General features: G+C 23.7%; 1 long non-coding RNA gene across 1 annotated transcript; it reads left to right on the top strand.

The window, feature by feature from the left end:
- Positions 1-20,817: 20,817 nt before the first annotated feature.
- Positions 20,818-21,623, top strand: LOC145836983 (uncharacterized). The gene is made up of 2 exons (XR_014369895.1): positions 20,818-20,944; positions 21,328-21,623. It is a non-coding gene; the product is annotated as an uncharacterized LOC145836983 (long non-coding RNA).
- The last annotated feature ends 5,606 nt before the right edge of the window (positions 21,624-27,229 follow it).

Raw genomic sequence — 27,229 nt, 5'->3', positions numbered from 1 at the left:
TAGTTATCTCTTTGTTTTTTAAAAAAGGTGCATAAGCTAAAACATGTTTGTGCTAGATTTTAAACATTGTGATTTTGTGAAAGGTGTCAAAACATAGAATTAGTAAAACAATTAGTTAAAAACGTTGCTTTTTCTTTTTAATGATGAGAAAAACAGTGAATATTGATTTATTATATGCTACTAGGAGAAAAACATCATATTAATTAAAAAAACTTAAAATTACTCGTAAATGCATTTCAGTGTTATTTCAGTCGTTGAATTTCTTGACTGCACGAAAAATCCACAGTGTTAAAATAATTTAGAATATTACCTTATATATTGAGTTAAACTATGTATTAACTATCTGGATCCAGTTCCGTCTGATGCCCAGATTGTTTTTACTAAAATAATGATGCTGAATTGCTGCAAATAAGAACTCCGCAGCAATATCTAAATCAGATTAGAAAATAAGACAGTTTTGTATTGAATAACTTCAAATTTTGTTTAACTACAAATATTTGTTTCTTTTTATAAAATCGTTTTGCACTATATATAAATAAAAACTTCATACACTATTTAAAAAAAAACACACTTATGATGTAATAAACTTTATAAAAGAACTTATCATTAGTATTTAATATGTATAAGTAAATATATTGTGAAGTTTTCGGCTTTATTTTTTCGAAGTAATTTGTACTGCGCAAAGCAGTTTATTATTGATTAAGTTAAAGTGTAAACTAATATAAAATAAATTTTTATTTGTTTCATGTTAGAAAACAAGTTAGTTTTATATTTAATAACTTCAAAAAAATTTAGTTACAAAACTTAGTTTCTTTTTGATGAAAATATTTTACACAGCTAGTATCAAGAAGTAAGTATAAACTTTATAAATTGTTTATTTTAAAATAAAAACACATTTAAGACTTAGTAAATTTTGTAAAACAACCTAACAATAGTATTTAGTACTTATGAGTAAATATGCTGCTAACAAGAAGTTTTTTTGTGATTGTGAAAGTTTGTACTGCAAAAAGCAGTTTAATATTGATTAAGTCTACAGTGAAGACTTAAGTAAAACTAAATTTTTCAAAATACTTACTTATATTGTCTACTTTAATTTTCAATTAAAGATAAAATTTGTTATTTAATGGAATTTTGTGTTTCTTTCACTTTATTCAATACTTTACGTATAAATTACGTTTTTTTAGCTTAGGTAATTAATTATTAGTATTAGCAAATTAAATTAAAACAATTAAAAAAATACACCACAATATTTAACTAAAGTAACTTAAATTTAATGAGAAAATATCTCAAAAGTTTCTTTTCTTGTTTTTATATAAATTGAGAAATTTAGTTGTTCAAAAAGACCTAAATGTCAGATATTTCACTGAAAAAAGTTTACATAAGAGTTTTAACTTTTTTTCTAATTTTTTTAAAACATGGTATAATCAAAAAACTTTTAAAATTTTAATTTGAAGTTAATTTGTCGTAAATTAAGCTCAAAACTACACTCGTTTTTGAAAAAAAAATTTGATTTTGTCCAAAGAATTAAAATATATATTACAAAATTTTTCAAACTTTTGATGTCTTTGTCAACTCTTTTACTTAAACTTTTTTGTAATTAAAAAATATATTTCTATAATAAGTTAACTTTAATAATCAGAATCTAACATATTTTATAACAGGAATTAAAAAAAAAGTCAAGATCTTTAGAATCAAATTTTAAATATACTGTTATGTAAAAATACTTGCATTTTGACAGTGTTTTTAAAAGTATGCAATTTACAAAGTAATGGTTAATTCTCAAAAGGTTTAGCTTCATTATAAAAAAGTTCACTGTTTATCAAAACATTTTGAAAACAGAGTTTAAGCTAGTAAAAAGATAGTTTATAAAAATATTATTTTTATAATTAAACTAGCTGCATCTTATTTTTTCAAAAAAGTATGAAATAGTTTCATTAAAATTACAACATAAATAAATTAATTTTATTGAAACAATTGTTTAACCCACAAACATAAAACTTAAACTTAATTATATATACAAAATAAAACCTCAATTGTTGCCTGGGCTTGTTTATTGATAATTAAAAACCGTAGAAAAAGCAGTATACAGACTTTCGAGAAATAACAGTGTTACTTATCATTAACATTTTTATATACTATACCTGCTTAAACTACATTTTTATTATTTTATGTAATTTTTAGGCTACAAACCTACATGAGAGGTTATATAAGCGTTTTTATGTTTTTTGTTAGTAAAAAGTGATTTTTTTTTTCATTAAAATTTTTAACTTACCATTAAAACTGTCTGTTTTATTTTTTTACAAAAACAATAATTTAGAGTTTTGGATGCTATAACTTTGTTTTCGTGTCTATTAAACTTTAAAAGTACATTTATTCTCATGTTTTCCATTTAAATTTTCTTTAAAGCCTTGCCTCGATAAATTACGAACTTTAATTATGTACAAAAGGGTTCTACCAAATACGTTTAAACAGTTTTTCGTGTTTATTTTAACTAAAAGACTACATATTGCAAACATTTAATTGAAACTTTTAAAATTATTACTTAAAACTACTAAAAATGAGTTCTGGTTATTTTGTTTAAACAGATTTTTGTTTATTTTTAAATATAACTTTTTTTAATGTCTTTTTTTAGTTAAAAGTGATCAGATTCCAACCTTTTAATCTATAAATTTGTTATTTTACGTTTCAACCGTTTCATTTAGTTTTATGAATAAAAGTATATTCCTTTACCAGTTTTAATCAAACTTGTATCTTAAAGTCTAAATGCTTTCCGATATACAATTTATTATTATACTATAAGTAAGTAAATACTACTTTTTATTAGTTTATATTTAAATTAGATACAGTTAATAAATAAATTTATGTTAAAATATCCTATTGTGTAATTATATTTATTTTTAAATATAATATTTTAATTAATGCTTTTATTAAAATATATTTTTAAGTTGTATAGTTTTATTTTACGTTAAACGTACAAGAATTATAAAAGTTTCTTCTTTAAAACTTTTAATTATTATTATAAGTTTTGTTTAACAACATTCATTTTGTTCTGATATTTTTATTTTTTAAATAGATAACGTTGATTTTTTTATGTAACTTTGAAATAAAATAATATTTATTTAGATATTTTGACCTAAAAAACAACATAACTAATTTGTACAAATAGCAAAAGTTAGAGAAAATATAGTGAATGGAAACAGTAAAAAACGCTTAAAAATATGCCCGTTAAAACTGATATTCAAGTTTAATTTATCAAATTCGCATTGGTTTCATCGTTATTTAATTATTTACGATAATGAACTTTCATGTTAGATAACAGTTAGCTTTTTTTAAACGTTGAACACTCTCTTGAAAAAAACTATCTTTCGTACTAAGTAGAGCGAAGGATTTGGTGGCTAAACGCAATGCCACCCAAAAATTAATTTAAAAAATATTGAGTTGGTATGACATATATATTGTTTTTAATTCTATGAACAGTTTATCTATTTAAAAGTGTTTAAAATAATTTTATTAAGAAGATTTAAAGGATTAATTTAAAACTACAAAAACTATTGACGAATTCATAGAATGTTTGTATTTTTACGGCCTTATAAAATTAGTATATTTAAAGTTTCATAGATTTTTTTTTTTTTTATTATTAGTAAAGTAATTGTCATGGCTGCTAATTTGTTTCAAAAAAAATTGTTTAAACTAGATATAAAATTTCTTTAGATAAATTGTCTTAACTAGAAGTGTTTAGTAAAGTAGTTTACCTACATATCATTGAATATTTTTTCAATAAATAAGACAACTTAGTTACTAATTTTGATTTGTACTTAGTTTTTCGTTTCTTACATATAGAGATTTTCTAATATAATGTTAGCGTAAGGCAAAGTTATTAAGTTCTCAACAAAAACAAGATGTAAATTTTATTTATAGCTACTCTACTTAAAACTTAAAGTTAAATAACTGGATAAGTTATTAAGATTTTATATTCTTTTTTTAGCTTTTTAAAATTTTGATTAAAGTTTAATATGCAACTCGATGACCGAGAGGTCTTTTTGTGTAACCAGGTCCTTAAACAAAAAAAAATTTTTTGAACAATTTTTCGTTTTTGTTCAATAAATCTCATAAAATTTTTAAAATAATAAATAAAATAAATAAACACTTTGAAACTGTTCTAAATTAAAACATTATTGTACCTGAGAAAAGATAGTGATAGTGCACATTTGTGTAACTTTCCGAAGGTAAAATTAAAATTTACTATATAAAATACTTTAATGTTGAACAAAAACAAACCGCTGAAAAACTCTAGACACGTTTCTGGTAAAAATAGTTTATCAATTAAACACAACTTATTTGTAAACTATGTAAGTATTGATTCCTTAATACGATTATTCTGCGTTAAGAGTTTAAAAAGTATTTAAAAAGTTTAATAAGGAAAATTTTAGTTAAACTATACATAAAAAAAAAATGATAAAAGTTCAGTGTATAATAAACTACATTACTTTGTGATCAGTCATAATTACACAGCTAGAATATCATCTTTTAACTTATAATTTAGTAGAACCAAAGAAGATTACTAATTTATAAATGAATGTTTTTTTTATTGTTGAGATTTATGAACTATTAGTTTCTATTAAGTCAATTTGAATTTTAACAATCACTAATAGTATTTATTTAGTTAACAAAAGTTTTAACAAATTAAATAGAAAAACATCATGGTTTAAACTACCCAAACTGTTTATATTATTAGTTTTATTAACAACTGAATGCGAATTATAACTTAAGTTTTAACAAAATAAGAATTGTTATTTAAAAAGAACAATAAAATTAGTTAACAAAGCTATCTAAGCAATAAAAATATAAAACTTTTTACTTTTACTCCAAATTTTTTTGTAATACTTGGCTTATTATTGAAAAATAACTGTTATTTAGTTAGAAAGATTATTTTATTTAAAATCTTTAACTAGCTCGGTAAAAATGAAAAACTAATATTCAGAAATTGTAAATTAAAGACTAGAATAAATACTGATATAAAAATTGTTGTTTTTTTTTTCTTATTTTAGAGATATGTTTTAAAGTTCACATCTTAATATTAAAAGTATTGTACTATAGTTTAAATAGCTCGCTTATAAAATTTGCAGAATTAAACAATTTATGTGTTTTCTAATAAGTATACTAGCGACTAAGTTTGAAGATTTTAAAAATGTATGCATTTATTAAACAAAAAATTAATTAAAGATTCTGTATTATTATACATCAAAATATCTGAACAAAAAGTATTATTTTCAAATGCTTACACACTGAAGATTACATTTAAATTGTAGTTAAACATAATTTTTAAAGTTATCAAATAAATTTAACAAGTACAAAAGTAATAAAAACTTAATCAATTGTAAAAATGTCTGGACTATTTTATTAACACGTATTTATTTAAATTTCCTTTAAAAAATTCAAAATGTACTACATATCTTTTGTTATAATACCAAACTACTAACTCAAAAATAACTTAGAATTATCTCAGAAATACAAATATTAAGCATAGTTTGACAAACTAACTTCATAAGTTTTATTAAAAATGTAAGATTTGATTTTATTGTTATATTTTTTGTTGTTATTAATTCTACCACAGCTAGAAAAAAAGTTTTTAAATGTATTAGTATCGTAGTGTACTTGTGTGTTTTTCGTTACAAATAAATATTAAACATGTTTATGGTTTTCAATTAGTAATTTATTGATTATATAACCTTAATGTGTAGACATATCTTACCTAATTATGTCATGTTGTTTTAGTAGGTATTTCTTTGTCTGTACTATTTATTTACATTTTTAATTTAAAAACTAAATAAACATGACAATTGTATTTTACTCTTTGTTGATTTATAATTTGTTAAACAAAGTTAGTAAGTTTTATTCTAATTAGTTCAAAAATGATATATAATGTTTTAGAAATAAGGTTTTACAATGAAAATTTATTCGATTTCTTAACATATGTAAAAAATTTCTTGTTACTAACCATCTTGATTATAAAACAGCATTTAAAGAGTTACCTACTTTAGAAACATGCTCAAAACTAACCAACTTTTTATTAAAAATAAAATATTTTAGTTTGTTTTGTCATTTAAATTCTTGTTTTTTTGTAACTTTTTAAGTGTGCGCAAAAATAAAAAGTTTTTTTAATTAGTTATCAAACTAAATCTTTTAACTAGCTAAATTAACTTTTTTATTTGCTTTTATTTTGATAAAATTTTATTAGCTCAGAAAATTAGTTGAAATTTGTACATCTAGGTTGAGAAATGTAGCTTTTATATGTTAGTTCTACTTAAATATGTAATGTCTATAATTAAAAAAAATGATTAAACTTAAAATTTAATCAGTGCTTTTAAATAACAAGCTCTGGAAATAACTGTATAAGTTTAGAGCTAAATTCTACGTTTTTGTATAAAGGTAATAAAAAAAATATATTACCATGACACTAAACAAAAAAGATAAAAAATATTGTTTTAAAAATATTTTCTTACCTTAATTATAAATTGAAGTCAATTATATGAAAATATTTATTAGTTAGTTTATTAAACAAAAACAAAAAAAAATTGCTCAAAATTTTTTTGGTTCAATGACTTGAACAGCAAAAAGACCTCTCGGTCATCGAGTTACATACCCAAACTTGAACTCTAATACGAAAATATTTATGAAAAATGAGAGTATTAAACTTTACAACATTAAACATTTTTCTTTTAACTATTTTTATTAATTTTAGTTTCACTGATGCCTATTATATCTGGTTTGATATATAAGAGGACATTAATTCCTCAAGCTTAGATTTATTTCTATTCAAACGTCTTTAAAAATTTCAAATTTTATTCAAATTCATTTATTTATGTGTAAAAAACCTAAACTTCCTTTAAAATCATTATCTAATAAACTTTCAAAATTACCTGAACAGGAATTCTGAGACCCCGTAACAATAGGCCGAGTCTGTATATTAAAATTAAAATTTTTATTTGAAATGATATTATGTTTTATAAAAAGTTCAATGTTATTAATTTCACTGAATAGAAAAATATTTTTACAAATACAATTGTTATTATTACAAATTTTACAACTATGACTACAAATATCACTTAAGTTAAGGTTTTTATAATTCTTGGTTACCTTACTAAACTAAATGGTATTTCCTGTACTAAACAATTAAAACAAAAAAAAGGTTCATTATATTAACTTAAAGAAACAAATTGAAAACTAGGGATTTTACAACACTTAAAATGTGACTATTGGCCACATATTTAACAATATATACAATTACTTTTCACACCTTTTTTTACACACTAAACAAATATAAACGCTTTTATTAACATACATTAAACTACGAAATTTGTCTTAACAAAATTACAAAGTTCTCAAGAAGCTAGGTTATCTAGATCTGAAATATTTCTTACCTATAACTGTATCTTATCCCTCTTTTTTTCTTAGATAAACTGTTCCATTTGTAGTCCAAAGAAACTTCCAGTTGTTAGTTTTTTTATAACAGTTTGCCATATAGAACAAATAATTGTTTTTTGGAGTAAGATTTTTATTTATGTACACGTTTTTAATACTATCATCTAATGAATTTATTTTAGCTTTAGCAAGATTCTTTTTATTTATATATGTATATGTAATTTATTTTATCATTATTTTTAAATCTAACGAAAAGAGAACTTTTGATTACTTTGTTTTTATTACCTTTATTTACTAGTTGTCTTGCTGACTTAATATCTTGTTCACACAACAGAGGGTCAACTTTTTTCATGATCTTCACTGCAACATCAACTACATTTTCATTCTTCTTAAAAGGCTTTTCGACATTCCTACTTTTTAAATTTATTTTAATTCATTCATGCTGTAAGCTTGAACTACTGACCTCTTTCTTCATTTCTTTCAATTGAACATTTAATCTCTCATTTTCTAAATTAAAAAATTTTACTCCTTCTTGATATTTTCATTCTCTTTTTCTATATCTACATACTGATTGTTTAATAAAATAAGTGAATTCTCCATGGAGTCTATTACCTCTGCCTGATTTGCCAAGTATTCTTTAATTTCCTGCATTTCATTAAGAATTGCATTATTTGATTTTTTTTGGACTTCAGTCAATTTTCTATCATCTTCTTAATGTTGAGGAATTCTCTTACTCAGCCATTTATATTAATTTATTTAATTTTTTATTTATCTCCTGTCTTAAATAACAAGAACAGATTGAAAAGTGTTTCAGTGAAAAACACTATGATAAAGGGATTAATAAAGTATAATCAATATCATTACAATGCGTAATGAATATCATGTTAGAAAAAAACTAAAAAAATAAGAATTCTGAATACTAAATACTTTTTGTCCTATTGTTTTTAAATTTTATGCTCGAACACTTTTACTATAAAAAATACCATAAATAAAACTTTGTTATACCTTATGAATAAACAATGGCAACGCTGTTAAACATAATATTAATTTCAGCAAATATTATTTTACTACTAAAACTAGTCTTGCTTTGATTTAAGCAATTTTTTTCTTGAATAGGTCAAAAAGCTACCTTTGAAACTGCCAGAAAAAAGACATTTTGTTTAATCTTATTTTATTATTTGTAAATTAAACAAGTGAATGGTTTTCTTGAGATCCCTGAATAAAGAATAAAAATAAAAGAGCCTAGATTTTTTTCTGAAAAGATAGATTTAGCTGTTATTTTATTAATAGCTGTTAATAAATTTTACTTTAAATGTTATGTTTAAATTATTAGATGATAAGATTTAAAAAGATTAACTATTTGCTTTTGTTTGACTAGCTGTAAGCTGAAAAAGTTTTAATGTGACGGAATTTGTAGTTTAGTTTGTAAAAAACATGTTTGTAAAAATAAAGTTTATGCTAATTAGCTTAAAGTTTGTATAAAAAAATGCTTACGCAATTAATAAATGTTTTGAACTAGATACAAAAAGTTTACTTAGAAATAATTACTTAAATGAAATCTAATATGATGAAATGATCTAAAATGCTTTTTATTTCAGTCTTCGTGTTTATTACAAAAATATTAATATTTTTTTTATATATTTTTTCCAATTGATTTTACTCCAAAGTATAATTGTTTAAAAAATATTATTTTGTTTTAATTTAACAGTGTTAAATTGTATTTAATAATGTTAGAAGTGTCTATAATGGAATATCCATTTTACTTCTATTCAATTTAGTTGAACATCAAATATCAATAAATTAGTCAACCAGAAATCACGTCGATCTGAAAAAATAACATTTTTAAAATACATCTGCACCAGCCTCAAAGTGATTGCAGTTAGTCAAGATATTTTCAGATGTAGTTGCAGATATTGTCTTAACTATAATTTTAATTATTTTTTGTACAGTTGTTTTTTAAATAGTAATTAGTACTTATATAATTGATGTTTTTTTTTACTTTCACTTAGATTATACAAACTTTTAGTATGTTTCTGTTAGATTTAATTTTTGTGTAAAATTTGGAGAACATTTAAAGTTTTTACTTAATTATGATGTTTTTAATTTCTTCGTGTTTGATATCTTCTTTAATATTAAATATATCAGCCACAAGTCATGCCTAGTAAGTAATATAAAAGTCCTTTAAGTACTATTTAATGTAAGTTAGGTTTGAATCAAATTTAAGGATTTTAGTGTAGTTTTATTATTAAAAATCCTACATGCCGTCTTCAAGGTAAAAAGTCACCAGTTATTCAAGGAAGCAATTCAATAAACCAGAGACAGGTTTTATAATTTTTATTTTGATATTTTTTTAAAACAGTTTTACATTTTTATCTAACATTGTTATACGTCTGACATTTTTTTCATAGTTGATTTAATCTAACAGTAGATTTAGAGAAGTCATCCAATAAAGCTTGCTTTTAAAATTTCAGAAACAGTAATTAGATTTACTATTTGCTCTCTTAAAAGCCTTTAAAATTTAACAAGAAGACGGGTTGAAAAAACCATCAGACAATAAGGTTTCATATTGATAAAAATACCAAAGGGAAATTTAGAAATTTTAACAACAAAGGGTGTTTTACCAGTGTAATTCGACAAAGTCAATAAAGAACTAACAAATATTTAGTCCACAAAGTCAAACTACAGCTAAAAAACTTTAAGTGCACTAAGTCACTATATCTGACAAAATATAAATTAATAGAGTCAAAAAATGAGCTGAGAATTTTGACTCCGCAAAGATATTAAAGAATTGACAAAATATAAGTCCAAATAACTCACAGCAGAAATGACAATGTATAAGTGCAAATAAATCACAAAATCGGGGGACCTATTTTAAGTTACAGTAAGTCCTGTTTAATCATGCAGGACTCTTGAATCTAAATAGCATCATAGAAAAAAAAACAACTTTATTAGTAAATTATAAAGCAAAAACAAGTAACATGCTAGAAATTTTTTGGAAAATGTATCATAAGGGTTGGCATAATCATGACAATTTAATGATGTTTTTATTTGAAAAAATTGTTTCCATTACATTGTTGATGATATTTTTTTTGCCTATTTAGTAAACATTTTTTTAATCAAATATTCTAAAAAGGGGTTTTATAGAACTTTGAGTATTACAATTTTTTTTTAAATGTAAGTACTTTAAATTGCTTTTTTTACATTTTATTTTTTTTTAATGTCTATTTAAGGTATCCTTTTTAACTATTTTTAAACTAATTTTTTATTGTGTAGATTTTATCATTTTATATTTTTTTCAGCTATTACTTTAAATAGCTATGGAAAGTTGAATTGTTTGACAATAACAATTATCTTTAAGAAGAAGAGATATATGAGAGTTTTTTGATCAAAAAGGGAGAGGAAAGGTAGAGATAGATTCTATTTGAAATTGTCAGTTTCACTGCTCTTAAATTTAGTTGAACTTCAAATATTATAAAATCAGTCAACCGGAAAGCAAAATAAACTGAAAAGTATTTATTTTTTTACATACATCAATATAAACTAGCAACAGTGAGATTTCTGTGAGTTCTAGTCAAGACCTACAAAATGTAGTTGCAGATTTAGACTTAATTGTTATTTTAATTTTTTTTGTTGTGTTGTTTTTTTTAAATTGCAGAACTTATTAATTTAATGTTTTGATTTGACTTCTTTTTAAATTATTCATTTTTTAAGTATATTTCTCTTAGAATTAGTTGTTGTGTGATGTTTTGACAACGTTTAAATCTTTTACTGAAGTATGTTGTTTTTAATTTTGTAGTGTTTAAAATGATTTCAAATATAAAATATAACCACCGAAAGTCATGCTTAGTTTATATAAGTTAATAGATAAGCTTAAAGTATCATTTAGTATATGTTTAGTCAGAATCATAACTATGGTATATAGTGTGGTTGTACACTTTACTTTAACCATAGAAGCTAAATATTTAAGTAATTTAGATTTATGGTTTATATAATATTATAAAATGCTTAAAACTTTGATAATAAATACTAAATAGATATAATTATATTAAAAAGCTACTTATACATCACAATAATAAAAAGTTTCTACGGTTGTAATAATTCATAGTTTTTTATAAAGTAAAGTTTGTAAAGAGTATATCCAAGTTTATTAAACTTTTTACAAAGTGAACATAATTCTTAAAGTTTTACCTATTCAGTCATAAAACGAACTACTGACATCATATAAGTACACAACTGTTACCATCAAAATATATGCAGGTATATAAAGTGAAATTATTTATTGCCTTAAAAACTACATATTTTTATACTATTTTATGAGATTTCCATGAGTTTTGCTACAACTAATTAGGAAGTTATAAGTAATTTACGTTTGAAATTTGAATAATGAACTTTAAGTTTTTTTATGTTAAAAATTCAAACGAAGTTTTAATTTTTTTCAAGATTAAATTCAGAAATAAAACGATTGAAAATGGACGTACTTACAAGTAGCACTAACAAATCATTCAAGTATAACCATAAAATGCTTAATACTAGCTCAGATGAATACAAACTTGTCAAGTATTTTTTGATACAAACTGTAGTGAAGCTAATGCTATCTCAGATTTCAAAGTATACAGGATATTTGAAAATAATGAAGATTCTACTGTAGCTAATAAATCACGAAACAACTTAATGTTGCTGCATGGTACAAAAAAAGAAAATGTGGAAGGAATACTAAAAACAGGTTTTATTAACTCTAAAGAAGGAAAGTTCGGACAAGGAGTGTACATGACCGATTGTTCGGACGTTGCCTTTCATCGATGTTTGGTTTCAAGAGACAAAGGAGGATACAAATACATATTTGTCAACGAGGTTCTTGAATCAGAAAAGATGAAAGTAGTCAATCACAAATTTTATGTTTTTAATAAAGTTGACATTAAACCTGAAGACCAATTTCAAAAACATGAAATGGAGGGAAGTAAGCAGTTAAGTGAAAAAGACTACGAGGTAGATGCTCAAGGAAGAAGATATAGGAATGTTTCTCACAATTGGGTCATTATGCATGATGAATATTTAGCAGATGAGAGTATAACTATACCTAGATACCTGATTAAATTGAAGTAAAGATAAGAGTTAATATTTTCTTGAAAATTTTACCAGGATTTACAAATAGTTTTAGAAAATTTTTTACACATTTTTTGAATTTTTTTCGGGTTTTTAGATATACACTTTATGGGGTCTACTTTTAGTTTATTAATAAGTTGAAGGTAAAAAAAACTGCGTCAAGTAGTATAGTATAACAAGCTTAAAAAGATATCTTAAAGCTTCTTAAATGTGATTTTAATAAAAATAATTTTTGATGGTGACATATAAATCATATCTATACGGTAGGTTCTTAGAGTCAAATCGAAGTTTTACTACTTAACATGTTATAGTTGTTTGAATTCGTATGTTTTCCAGATTTTCTAGTGATTTTTGTTAAAAATTCTAAGTTTTTTTTAAATATCAATTTACAGGTTTTTAAGGTTTATTTATCTTTGATTGTTGAAAATGCTGGTTGTTCCACGAATTAAGGTTTTTGAAACCCTGTTTTACTACAGATTTCTTTGTATCTAAACTTACAAAAATGTAAACAAAACAAACTTTTGTTGTGCAAATAGTAAAAGTACTTACAAGATACCTACAACATTCTAGCTAATTCATTTCTTTAGTTATTTTATAGTTTGCAAATGTTCTGCTAAAGACAATCTTTACATGGTAAACAAGTGTCAATATGTATATATATTTCTAATAACTAACTTTAGTAACCTCCTATTTTGTTATCAATGTTTCTAATAAACTTTTATTTAAACTTATATTGTGTTGCTGTAAAATAAAAATAGAAGTGTAATTGATTTGAATGTTTTTGTAAATTAAAAAATACAATTCTGACTAACGTTTGATACTGTCTAACTGTATGTATTTTAAACAACATATATTTTGTTTTAAGGGTTTTAAACAAGCTTAAACAAATAAATTTAAATAACTTTTTTCTTCGGTAAGCATCAAAAATTAAGCACGTTACAGCTTAACTTAAACAACGTCGATAATCATTAACATATATGTAGTAACATTATTGTTTTTTTTAAGTAAGGAAAGTTTTAGAAAGTAGGCGCCGGTATTATTTTTGATTTGTTTTGTATTTATTACCTTAAAGTTTGATGCCTATAGTTCAATTGTTAAACAAAGATTTATTTTAATTGTAAAAGTTGATACTATACTTATATAAGAACAGTTTAGGTTACATGAATTAGGTAATTTAATAATAAGGGTAAAATTATATAATTTTAGAAAAAAATAGTCCACAAATAGTTTAAATTTTTTTAATAAATTGCATATTCTAATATTTAACAATTAAAATAAGTTTAAGCACTGTAAATATGACTAATAACAAAATTTACTCAAACGTAGTTTTATTTAGAAGGCAAATTCAAAAGATTAAGTAATAAAAGCACTAACTCTATTTTCTAGACTATATATCTAAACAATCTATCAGCTAAGATATTGCATTGATTTACCTTAGATTATTGTATACCAGGGGTCGTCAAACTGCGGCTCGCGGACCAAATGCGGCCCTTTAAGTCAAAATCTGCGCCCCGCGAGCTCCTTTTCTGCAAAAAATATACATTTTAAAAACAATAAAAATTATATTTTTGTGATAAAAACTTACATTTAGGCTTTTAATTTAATAGATACTCTTTATTAATGGTGTAACATTGCTTAACTTGTTATAATTTTGATGATAAATAATATTTTTCTACTGATTACTAGAATTTATTTTAGATAAATGCGGCCCTCAAAGGTTTTTTTTCTAAATAGTGCGGCCCGCGAGCAAGTTTTTCTAAGATAATTTGCCCGCGAGTCACATAAGGCTGCCGACCCCTGTTGTATACATACATTTTTGATATGCAGTCTATTTTTTTATGACATTACAGGCAAATGGGACCAACTTGGACATGATGAGATATAAGATAAAAGTATAATGAATAAAACAAATAAGCTTCAGTTGCAAATTTGGATCAGATCAGTTAACATAAAATTATTTAAATATATAATTAGATGAAAAATATTAAATAATATATTATTTATAGGATGCCGGAGAAGCCAGTGTTGCCAACTTGGACAAAATCAGATACGCTGATGGTGATACCACTGTCGCTGAAATCAGGTAAATAATTTGTTATTTGTTTAATTAATAAATTTTAAAAATTAGTTCAAACTGCTAATGATAAAAAACTGCATTGTTGTTTTATATAGTTGTTTTGATTAATTAGTTTTGACTGATGTTATACATCAGGGGACAGGTGCAAAATATTATGCAAAACAATTAATAATTTATTTCTTTATATTATTTATAACTAATAATGTCTATTATTTAAAAGACAAATGCAGAAGATTTCAAACTATTTCTATTTCAAACTATTTATTTGTTTTTATTATAAATTTCAGTGAACTTGTTTCACTAGGATCTTTTGTTAACAAACACTTAAATTTATTTTTTTGAATACTTAGATGAAAACATTCATATTTATTATTTAAAGGACAAATGCAGAAGATTATGCAGAACAACGCGGCTGTTTTCAGAACTGGTGAAGTTTTGAAGGAGGGATGTGAATTGATGGAAGATATTATTAAGCAAATGCCTGATTTGAAGGTAGGAAATTGTTTAATTATTATCTAAAATAATTTTATTAATGTACATATATAGTATAATTTACTGTTTGTGAATTAATGGAGAGGCTGTTTAACAAATGCCTGATTTGAAGGTTTTTTTGTTTATTATAAATAAATAAAATAGTTTTTATTGTGCATTGATGGAAGATATTATAAAGCAGTTACTAGATTTGAAAGTTAGCAAATAATTAACAGTAATTAATATTTAAACTAACTGTATGAATATACGTACTGTACATTAAATTAAATGTATAATAAATGTACTGTACGTATAAGTGTATAATCAGTTAAATATAAAATAAAAAGAAGATTTGAGTTTTTTCTTCATTTTAAATTTGAAAAAAAAATATTTTTTTAATCTAATTAGTCTGAATAAAAAAATTGTTATTCTAAATTTCAAAATTTCACAAATAAAAAGACCACTTAAGCTACATTTTTTCCAATATGAAACTCACAAAAAGTAAGTTACATGTCAATGTATATATTATATATTTATCCTGGTATCAAAGTAAGCTGCGTTGTACAAAAATTTCGTAAATGTTGTATTGTAGGCTAAGTGGCATTGAATAAAATGTAAGAAAAAAACTTAATACATATCGTAAACTAATGTTTTAGGGTTATTATAATTAAAAAACGTGAATTAATTATTTTGCAAACAATAAAACCAAGCCACGAATTGTTTGTTACATGTTAACAAATATATCCAGTGTAATTTTAACATTAAGAAATTTGCACAATCCTGAATCATTTTAAATCACTTATTAAGTGATAATCCACGAGAAAACTTTTAATAAAAATTAACATTTGATAGCTTAAACATCAATTTGATTTGTTTATTTTTAACACGAACCAAATTTTATACCTATTGAAAATTATCGTTTAATTGGAAATGTTAATTCTGAATAAAGTTATTTTTTAATCGGATTATAAGTAGTTGATGTATTTATTGAACTTTATTATGGTGCAGCCTATCAATTAATATTGCGAACTTCAATTTTCTTTGCAAACGATGAAAGCTATTGCAAGTTATACATTTATTTTGTTAATTTTGCTCGTATAATTTCTACCAACTTACTAAGTGTCATCTAATGAAAAGTAGTAAATATAAAATACATTATTTATTATTAATAAATTTCTAATGTGTTTTACAGTAATTCAAACTGATTACTATAATTGATTGTTTTAATCTAGTTGAAAACAACATAAAATTGATTATAAAGCTCTTAGAAATTGATGATTTTAGAATTTGAAAAGATTCACTTTTAAATTGCAAAGAATGAAAAGTAAATATACTTTAAAAAACTGATAATCTTCAAAGCTGTACTTACTTTAAAAACCACAAACGCTGAGTTACACTTGAGTATATATTATAATGGTAAATTTAGTATCTAATCACATTGTGCAGGAAGTTCATGTTATTTTAAACCACTCAAAATAAAGTGGTGACAATCACAAGTAATTGAAATTGATGTATGATCATTAGAGTAGTATTGTTTGTAACACCTGAGTAGCTTGTTTTGCAATATAAAAAGCAAAAAGCCTTATTATGCATATCAAGATAGAGTCAATTTTATTGATTTATTCAACCATGCGCCAGATTTTTCACCACTTGAAAAGTAACAAGTACTTTATTTTTTAAGTTAATTTAACTAATTCGATAATACTTGTAAAAATATCTAAAAATGTGTTTTAATAAACATTTTCGTGGTAAAGAAAATAAAGTACTAAGAGCTTTAATTTTACTTACTTTGAGAGCAATTAAATAACTTGAAAGTGAAAATAAAAAATATACTTTGAACCGATTTGAAATTTTTTGTTAATATTTAACTTAAATTTCTACCTACTACCTATCTAAGAGGCACATAATAAAATTTTGTGAATAATTTTTGGATTAAAACATCACATGGTTTTGAACTAAATGATTTAACCTTGTTGTAGCGAACTTTTTGTGTGATTAAGGAAACGTAAAAAAAAAACAGTTTTAATTAAAGTACTGTATAAGAGAATAACATTTTTCTCTTACTTATTTTATATTCCAAGCTAGGTTTATATGTTCAAGTAAGTACAAAAAAGCTTGTACAACCTTCTAAGCTACTTATTTTGGCAATTAAATTAAAAACCCATAAATGCTTGGTTGAATTTTTATATTTAAGTTTGAGTCAATTTTGAAACTTGAGGTTGAGTTTCGATTAATGAAACTTTATTTTAAACCACTAAATCAGTGGCAATTAACAACCCTTTGAAAAAAATACTTTTGTGATGATTTTCTTGCAAGTCTTATAATTTAAAAAGAATGATTTACTAACCTCACAAACAGCTAAAAAATAAAAATCCATAGTTGTTGAATTACATTTTAACTTAATATTTTGCTTAGTTTTTAACTAAGGTTTCGGTCAACTTTGAAGCTAACTTTAGGCATCCAATTAAAAATAAGTTATAAAGTTAATAGTTAAGTAAGTTATAGTTGTTAAGCTTTTAGATTACGAAAATAAGATCATATGAGCACATAGAACCTATCAGAAGATTAACATCCAACGACATTTAATTTTAGCTAAATTGTAGGTAATTATAAAATTTTTTCAACAAATGGTGTTTTGTAAGGATTTTGTTTTAATCACTTACGAAGTGGTATTTAATTAACAATAATATAAAATCATTATTAAATTAACATTATCATAGTAAAGCATAAAAAAAACTATTAAAAAATTCAAACTTCCTTATTTCACATAAAAACCCACAAACACTTAGTTGCATGATGAATATATATTATTGGTTAGTTGTGACAATTGTGCTCTGATATATGTCATCTAAAATTTTAACCACTTTTAATGTGGCTCTTATCAATTAAAAAACCTTTAGTAAGTTTTTATTCAAAAACTATACATTTTGGTTAATTCTTTAAATTATGAATTAGGACCAGGGTTGCCACTCGGTCAGGAAAAATAAAAAAAATGTCAAAAGTCAGGAAATGTCAGGAAAAAATGGGGGGTTTTGAAAAAAAGTCAGGAAAAGTCAGGAAATTTGATAAAATTAAAAATAAAGTCAAATTTTGTCAGTTTAAATTTACAAAATTCCTTGTTTTCCAAAGCCTTCAAATGGTAAAAATTAATTGTAAGTCCTTTAAAGTCAAAAAAAAAAATCCAAAATTTTCCTAGAAATTTACAAATTTTAAAAATTTTATTACCAAAGCCTTCATCTGGTACAAATTAGTAAAATATCCATTATAAAACTGCAAAAATTTTCTTTTAACATATTGAACAGCTTTATATAGTTTTAAGTGTTAGATTATGTATTTTAGAATAAATTTAATTTAAGAGTTTGATTTAGAAAAGTCAGGAAAATTTTGGTAAAAAGTCAGGAAAAGTCAGGATTTTTTTCTCAGCTTGATCAGTGGCAACCATGTAGGACGCTCTAGTTATTAACTTAACAAAACATCGTGCTGAATGTAACTTAATGTTATAGTTTGCAATCTTTCAACTGAGAAATTATTTAGAACCTTGATTTGAATATATTGAAAATATAAATGAATACCTAATGTTTATTTGTTTGTTTTTCCTAGGCATTCGACAGAGGCCTCATATTGAACACTGATCTTTAAATAAAGATATACATATTTTAAAAACATTATACATATTATTTTATCTTACAGGTGTTCGACAGAGGCCTCATTTGGAATACCGATTTGGTCGAAGCTCTTGAACTTCAGAACTTGTTGGCAAGCTCTAGCCAAACCGTAGTGAGTGCTGAAGCTAGGAAAGAGAGTAGGGGTGCCCACGCTAGGGAAGATTTCACTGTTAGTTTCAAGTTATATAAAGAATTAGTTAATAAAGTATTTTTTTTTTGTTATCTATGTAATTATATATATTTAAATTTTTTCAACCATTTAAATAAAATAATACCAGAATTATTGTTTATAATTTCTAAAAAATAAGAGCTAAATCAATTTTATTAAAGACAAATTTCCAAAGTTTTGCTCTGTAAACTTAGTGATATTTAAAAAAAGTTCTTTTTGAAAAACTTATGACTTATTCGAGAATAAATTATAATTAAGTTTTGTCTTTATCTAAACACATGACCAATATTTGTTCACAAGAAAATTTCAATACTTCTTCGAAATCCACACTTAATTGTACTCTATAGCGCCACAAAGTGAAATTAACTCTATAGCGCCACAAAGTGAGAATTATTTTACACTCAAGTTGAAATACTTAATATTGTTATACAATGTCATCGTGAAGAAATAAAAATACTCCATCTCAATATAAGCTTTTAAGACAAATGTATTTCAGAACATAAATACATAAATGTGGCGCAATTTAGCATCTAGTTTAAGCTAAACAATAAAAAATATACTAAGTACAAATTTTCAATACTTGTTTGAAATCCACACATTAGTGAAATGCACTCTATAGCGCTATTCAGTGGCAAGTGTTTCACACTCAAGTTGTTATACAATGTCATATATATTTAAAGTTACTTCGATGGTTGTTAAAACAGTACACATAATATTCATAAAAAGTGACTTAATTTCACTATGTAGCGGCTTTTAGTAGTTCTTACTTCTGACTTATCAGAGAATAAGCAGGGTTGCCACTCGGTCAGGAAAAGTCAGGAAATCAGGAAAAGTCAGGAAAATTTTTAAAAAATGACAAAAGTCAGGAAAAAATGGGGGGTTTTGAAAAAAAGTCAGGAAATTTGATAAAATTAAAAATAAGTCAGATTTTGTCAGTTTAAATTTACAAAATTCCTTGTTTTCCAAAGCCTTCAAATAGTAAAATTTAATTAAAAGTACTTTAAAGTCAAAAAAATAATCCAAAATTTTCCTAGAAATTTACAAATGTTTTTAATTTTATTTCCAATGCCTTCATCTGGTATAAATTAGTAAAATATCCTTTATAAAACTGCAAATTTTTTTTATTAACATATTGAACAGTTTTATATAGTTTCAAGTGTTAGATTATGTATTTTAGAATAAGTTTAATTTAAGATTTTGATTTAGAAAAGTCAGGAAAATTTTGGTAAAAAGTCAGGAAAAAGTCAGGAATTTTTTCTCAGCTTGATCAGTGGCAACCATGAATAAGTTATAAATAATTTTAATCTTTTACCTAGACACATGATGAATAATTTAATCATAAAAAAAAACAATTCTTGTATAAAATCACACTTAGTTGTACTCTTTAGCGCCACAAACTGTCAAGTGTTTCTTATCAAGTTGAAATACTTGGTCACGTGACAAAAAATGTTATACAATGTCAGTGTGACGTAATAACGCCTGTACACGAGTGTGTCTGCAGTAAGCGCTACTAACTTTATTTATAATATTTAAAAAAAACTTTTCTATAAGTATTTATGTGTGCAGTATACGCGACTGTTTTCTTTTTTAAAAGTTTAAAAAAAATTAACTAATAACTTTTTTGAATGGATAATGTCGATTAGAACAACATAGATAATATTCATGAAAATTAAAATCTTTAAGATTAGTGGAAAATATCAAAAATATAAATGTATAAACACCTTAGTCAAAGTTTATGAAAAGTTTATTCAAACATACTCGTTTGAAACAAAATTTAATCTTTACATTTTTAATCACATATGGTATAACAATAACAGCCATTAAGTTCTATGTACATAACTATGCAATTCAAACAACGCACATGATGTTGACATATTAATTTTTGTTTGTTTAAATATTAATTTCATTATGACGTAATAACAGGAACGTGTTGATGAGCTTGATTACAGCAAACCACTCGAAGGACAAGAAGCTAAACCCATGGACAAACATTGGAGAAAGCATACATTGAGTTATTATTGCGAGAAGGAAGGAAAAGTTAGTTTTCTATATAATAAATATTTAATTATTATATTATATTCAGGAATACATAATTATTGTGAAAAAGAAGGAAAAGTAAGTTATTTTGATAATATTCAGACAAACTCTTTAATCAATACTTATCTTATACTTATGGAAGTTTTTCAATTTGAAATAGACTTTTACATTTAAACGTACAATATAAGTTTAATTTTTTTTTTCAGGAAAATTTAGCATTTATATATCAATCTGACATACTTATTGTTAAATTAGACCTGTAGTAGTTTTTTAAATATGTCAGTTAGTTTATTAATAGACGAAATTAGCATGTAGAAGTTTTCGACTTAAAATAATTTTGTGAAGTTAAATGTTTTTAATATTTAATTAATTTTATTTTTCAGACAAAGCTTGCATACAGACCAGTCATAGACGAAACATTAAACGAACAAGAATGCAAAAATGTACCACCAGCAATTAGATCTTATTAATTATTAAAATAAATTATTTTGATTAATAGGGGCCGCCATTTAATATCTAATATTGCTAGGTAACAGAAAAAATAAACAAAAAAACCTATACAAGTTGTAAAAAAAGTGTAAAATACTGTATTTTAATTGTTAACCGTTTTAAATTTGTTAATAAGTTTTTAATTTGATATTTTATAGCAACTTTTGTAATAACTTTATATTTCTTAACATTCTCAAATTTTTAAACAAAATGTTTTTTAAGAGCTTTAGATACAAGAAAGTATTCAGCTTGGTAATTTTAATACTTAGTTTTATTAATATGTTTTCAGTTTAAATTTTTTCAGTTCAATAATAATAAATTTCATCGAATAAATTTTGAGTTTTATATACTTTCGGTATTTTTATTTTTCGTACTTTAAATTAACTAAAAGAAGTAAAAAAAAACTTGAAAGGTTTTGTTAAATAAATGTTCAATTCTAATGTATATGTTTTAAGTAAACTCCGTAAAATTATTTACTCTTATTAAAATTTAATGCTGTATTAAATATTAAACAATAAAAGCTCTCAACTTATGCTATTGATACATATTTGTATCCTTTAACTTTTAAGAAGACAAATTAATGAGACATTATTAACATATTCAGGTTATTATATTACAATATCATTATATTATAATATTGTTATATTAAAGATCAGGGTTACCATATGGTCAGAAAAAGCCAGGAAATCAGGATAAATTAAAAAAAATACACAAGTCAGGAAATTTGATAAAATTTGAAAAAAATCAGATTTTGTAAGTTTAAATTTACAAAATTCCTTATTTTCAAAAGCCTTCAAATGGTAAAAATTAATTAAAAAAGTTCCAAAATTTTCCTAAAAATTATTTAACTTCCAATGCCTTCATCTGGTATAAATTAGTAAAATATCCTTTATAAAACTGCAAAATTTTTCTATTAACATATTGAACAAGTACCCTAGTTGAACAAGCATATTTTTAAGCTTTAAAACTTCGTTTTGTTATTTTAGATACAGTAGACTACCGCTTAAGTACGCACTTTTTTTTGGTACGCACCCCGCCTTAAGTACGCACTTATCAAGAAAGACAAAATCATGAATCTATTCTCATTTCAGCATTGAAAATTCTAAGAAGTTCCCTCATATTATCACGGGAGACATATGTTAGCTTTGTTGGTGCAACTTTACCTTTATCCTTAGACTTGTTCCATATAATCATTTTCTGACGCTTTCCATCCATTTTTCTAAATTTCTCTACATTTTTTAAAAACTTCTAATTATTTTTTTATTCAAAATTTTTCAGAATATCTGCGAAAGAAAGGCTTATTTTAATGTGACATAATGTAAAACTAGTTAACCACAAAAACTAGTTACAAATTTTATTAAGTCAAAACAAACATATAAAAAGAAACAACAAAAAACTAAAGTTAAAAAAAAATAATGAGCATCTTATCATTGTGCACTTATACTACATATGTTTCTTCTGATATAAACTTTCTTACAAAAACAGTCCTTAAACGTTTTTCTTCCAAATAAAAAAAATAGAACACTTTTTAGCTAATAAAAAAAAAACTATAATAAATGTATTTATTAATTATGTAGAAACTTTTTATAGAAACAATAAATCGTTTTAAAATCTAATAAAAAAATTTGCAGAGTAGAATTATGTATTAAATGTTATTTAAAATAAAAAAACTTGTTTATTTGGCTTAAATATTTGGTGGCTAGTTTTGAGAAAGAAAACAAACAACTAAATTTCATATTATACTAAGTTGTCAAAAAGTACGCACTACCCGTGCTTAGTACGCACTTTTTGGTCGGGTTCAAATACTTAAGCGGTAGTCTACTGTACATTTATGCTAGGAAATTTTAAAAATTGTGTTCTTTATTGTTTTAAGGTTTCAACTGTAAAAGTTCGTTATTCTTTTATATTTTAGTTGTGAAAGTTTATTATTAATTTAAGGTATTAATTGTAAAAGTTTGTTATATGTCGTTGTGTTTATTTAGATACATTTATGCTAGGAAATGCTAAAAAATTGTGTCTTTTTTCAGACAAGCTGTGTTTATAAGGTAATAATACAAGTATTTTGCTAGTAGAGCTGTTAATTGCAAATACATCAATCATACAAAGATGGTTTAAGTGATGTACTTGAAGTTTGATAGAATTCAGCAAAAAACTGTTGTTTTAACCTGTATTAAAATTAGATTGAAAACTTTATATAGTTTCAAGTGTTAGATTATGTATTTTGGAATAAGTTTGATTTAAGAGTTTGATTTAGAAAAGTCACGAAAATTTTGATAAAAAGTCAGGAAATTTGTCTCAGCTTGATCTGTGGCAACCATGAAAGATGTTATTTGTATAAAAGTTAATATTATTAAATAAAACATTTTTAGTAAGAAGTTGTAAGACTATTAGCGTTTTAACCGAAACATTGAGTTGACTAGCAAATTCTCCAATAAGTATAATAAATTAACAGTCGGATAAGAAATGCACAAACAGATTTTGAATGAATTTGATAGTTTATGATTTATTGATCTTACTTAAGGCTGTAATCATCAACCGTTAATTTTAATTTACTTGATTCAGAAGACTTAATGTTAAAACAAAAATTGTCTAGTTGGCAAGTGACACAAAATTTGATTTTATAATCAAAAGTTATGCTGTTTTGATCATTTGCTATTTTATTTTTAGATTACTGTTAAATAGTTAAGTTCTTAGAAACACATATTGAATAAAAATTACACTAAAACAAGTTCAAATTTTGGTTGTTATGTTTTTTGGTTCAAACTTGGTTTCTCAATGGTCATATTTTGTTGTTTAAAGAACTAGTTATATGTGGATAGTGATAGAAAAACTCAACTTAAGTAGTAAAATGCTGTTTTCACACATTCAACTTGTTGTGATCATTTTTCGCTCGCCCTATTTAGCACTTAGTGTCAGAATAAAATCACTTCCTTAATAATACACCTATTATCTTTACATCACTAAACACTATGGTAAATAATTATATACAACTTATACTTACTATAAATACAGATCTTAAGCATTTTCATTTAAACATAGACATCTACATTACATAACATTGAATTTTTAAATACTAAAAAAATATTTTTTTCAAATACTTAATTGAAAACTTTATGATTTTTTGTTTAGGGTAAATCACTGGGCTCAACTAACTGAGCTTTTAAAGTCGCTATAGGGACTTCTAACCCATCAGTTCACACTATTAACATATTCAATAGTTTTACTATATATAGTAATACACGTTTATATAAACAGTTATATGTGTAAATATACCTAATAATCTAATAACTTATTATAAAACCTAATAGTATATTAGTTTAATTCAAACTACATTAAAAACACTTTTACAAAGTCAAAGTAAATGAACAGTTATCTTTTAACAATAGTCTATAAAGTTCTTTGTGATTTAGCACTTATAATCTAAATTTGAATGTGCTTTATTGCTCACTAGAGTACTGGTTGTAATAAATACTTTATTTATCTGATCAAACAAAAATTAAAACTTTCATACTGTTCTATTTACAACACTTTTGATAAGTACAAGTACTTTTAAGTTTCAAGAACACAGGAAGATTTATGAGAGACAAACTAGTTTCAAGGCAAGTATTAAAATTAGTTTTTAAATTTTGTGTTACTGCTAATAGGTGTGTCCATGAAAAAAGTGGGCAATTTGTTTAGTTTTTGTTCTCATTGAAACATTGTAGTTAAAACAGTTAGAAGCTATTTATAAATGATACACAAAAAGCAATGTTCTATGCTATATTACTGCAACAGAAATAACCGTAGTTTTTTTTTGTTTCTAGAATATTAAGACTAAAGAGTAAAAGAAAATAGAATAAAAATTAAGTGTGAGAGTATGTAGTAAATTTTTTGGTATGAGTAGGGTTGTCAAATAATTTTAAAGGTTTATTTTTTGTTACAGTTGTTCCTAAAGTTTTTTCTGTGCTTACTTATATATATTCTTAGTTTTTAAAAAATTAATATATGTTTTCTGAGAGTGTACAACTTTGTATAAGTAAAACAAAGTTTAAAAAAAATAATTTAAAAGAGTGTGTTGATTTTAGATTGATTTACTTTATTTAGTGATAAAACATTTGTTGTATGCTTATCTTATTTAAGCTTTAATAATATACAGTTTACTTGTTTACTTATCAATTTTATTCTAAAAAATTATATGATTGTAATGTTCAAGAATCTTTGACTTTTATTCTAAAATACTAAATACTAAATTATAAATATATTTAAAATATTAAATATTAGTCTCTTTTCATTAATAATTAGATATATCTTGATAAAATTGTTCATTTTTCATGTTTTTAAAGTTAAATCTAAAATCATCAATAGTTAGTATGTCAACTAAATTAACAATTCAATATGTTTAAGAAAATAAAAATAATGAAAATGATTGTTTTCAAATAAAAATACCAAAAACTTAAAAATTAAATTGTTTATTGTGTTGGGATACCACTAAACTGAAATACTCTGGAGAAAGATTTCTACGAGAAAAATAAAAGAAAAATTGGTTATAATTGAAAAATATATAGACCAAGTCAAAAAGAAATATGTTAGAAATCTTTATTTATTCTTTGTAAATTTGTTAATATAGCTTTTTAAGTTATAATGCTTTAGGTATTTTATACGTTTATAATGATTTTTCACTTTTTTTTTGTAAAATCTTGCATATATTATGATTTTCTGTCGATTATTTATGGTGTAAATTAAGCTTGAGTTTAAGAAAATAAAACTTTTAGTTCATAAAAAAAACAAATCACTTTAAAAACGTGTTTATGCAAAAAAAACCTAATTGAATCTTTAAATTGAAAAAAATCATTATGATGGGCACCTACTAAACTGGAAAATATTTGAGATAAACTTTATGCAGAAATCACAAAATGCACTAAATACAAATTAAAAATTTATATCGTACCTATCATAAGTTTGCAGATGATTAAAACAAACTTAAAAAATTGTTTTAGGCAAATTTCAGAACGTTTTGTACATTTCCTAGAAATTATAAAAAAATAAGCTTTTTTAAAATCTTTTTTCCTAGTAATAACGCCCTTTTGTTATACTTATATATATTTATTTAATTTTCATACTTTATTAACAGAACCCATTTGTTTTTTTTTTTGCTTTTTATTGATTTAAAATGAAGTATCATGCAGTCAATTTCGTTTCAAATAATTTAAAACTATGGTTAAATAATAATAATACATATGTTAAAAATCACTTATTATTTATGTTTTATATTAACCAAGAATTATGAGCAGGAAACTGTATTAATTTAGTTTGTTTTTAAAACGTTAACAATTTATATGTTGTTACAATTTAAAGTTGTTGAGGTTTTATTTATATAAAAAAAAAATTAATATATTGTATAGCTGGTTTTAAACAAGTAAGTTTTCCACATTTTTTAATAAACTTTAGATAACTGTTCCTTATAACTTTGACAACTTTGAATGTAACAAGTTTTACATAAAATAAATCTGATTATACCATTTATATTTCAAGAAAAGTTATTTAATTTCTTTTTGTTATATTGACAAATTTATTTACACTGAAAAGAAATTAAAACATTAACATAATAAGGCAAGTAATGTTCCTCACTCTAATCAGATTTCAAATCTCAATGAACGCTAGGATGTAGTGATAAAAGTTCTAGTAAGTAACAGTAACGTAGTAACACATGCTGACTTCATAGGGGCAAATATTTAACATTAAACTAATAATAATATATTTAATATATAATATATTTTAAATTATACTGTCTATAACTAAAGAAAATCTTTCACACTT

This window comes from Thalia democratica, chromosome 5, assembly GCF_965202585.1.
Source record: "Thalia democratica chromosome 5, ktThaDemo2.hap1.1, whole genome shotgun sequence".
NCBI lineage: Eukaryota > Metazoa > Chordata > Thaliacea > Salpida > Salpidae > Thalia > Thalia democratica.
The sequence above is the reverse complement of the archived record's forward strand: the minus strand, read 5'-3'. Positions and strand labels throughout refer to the sequence as shown.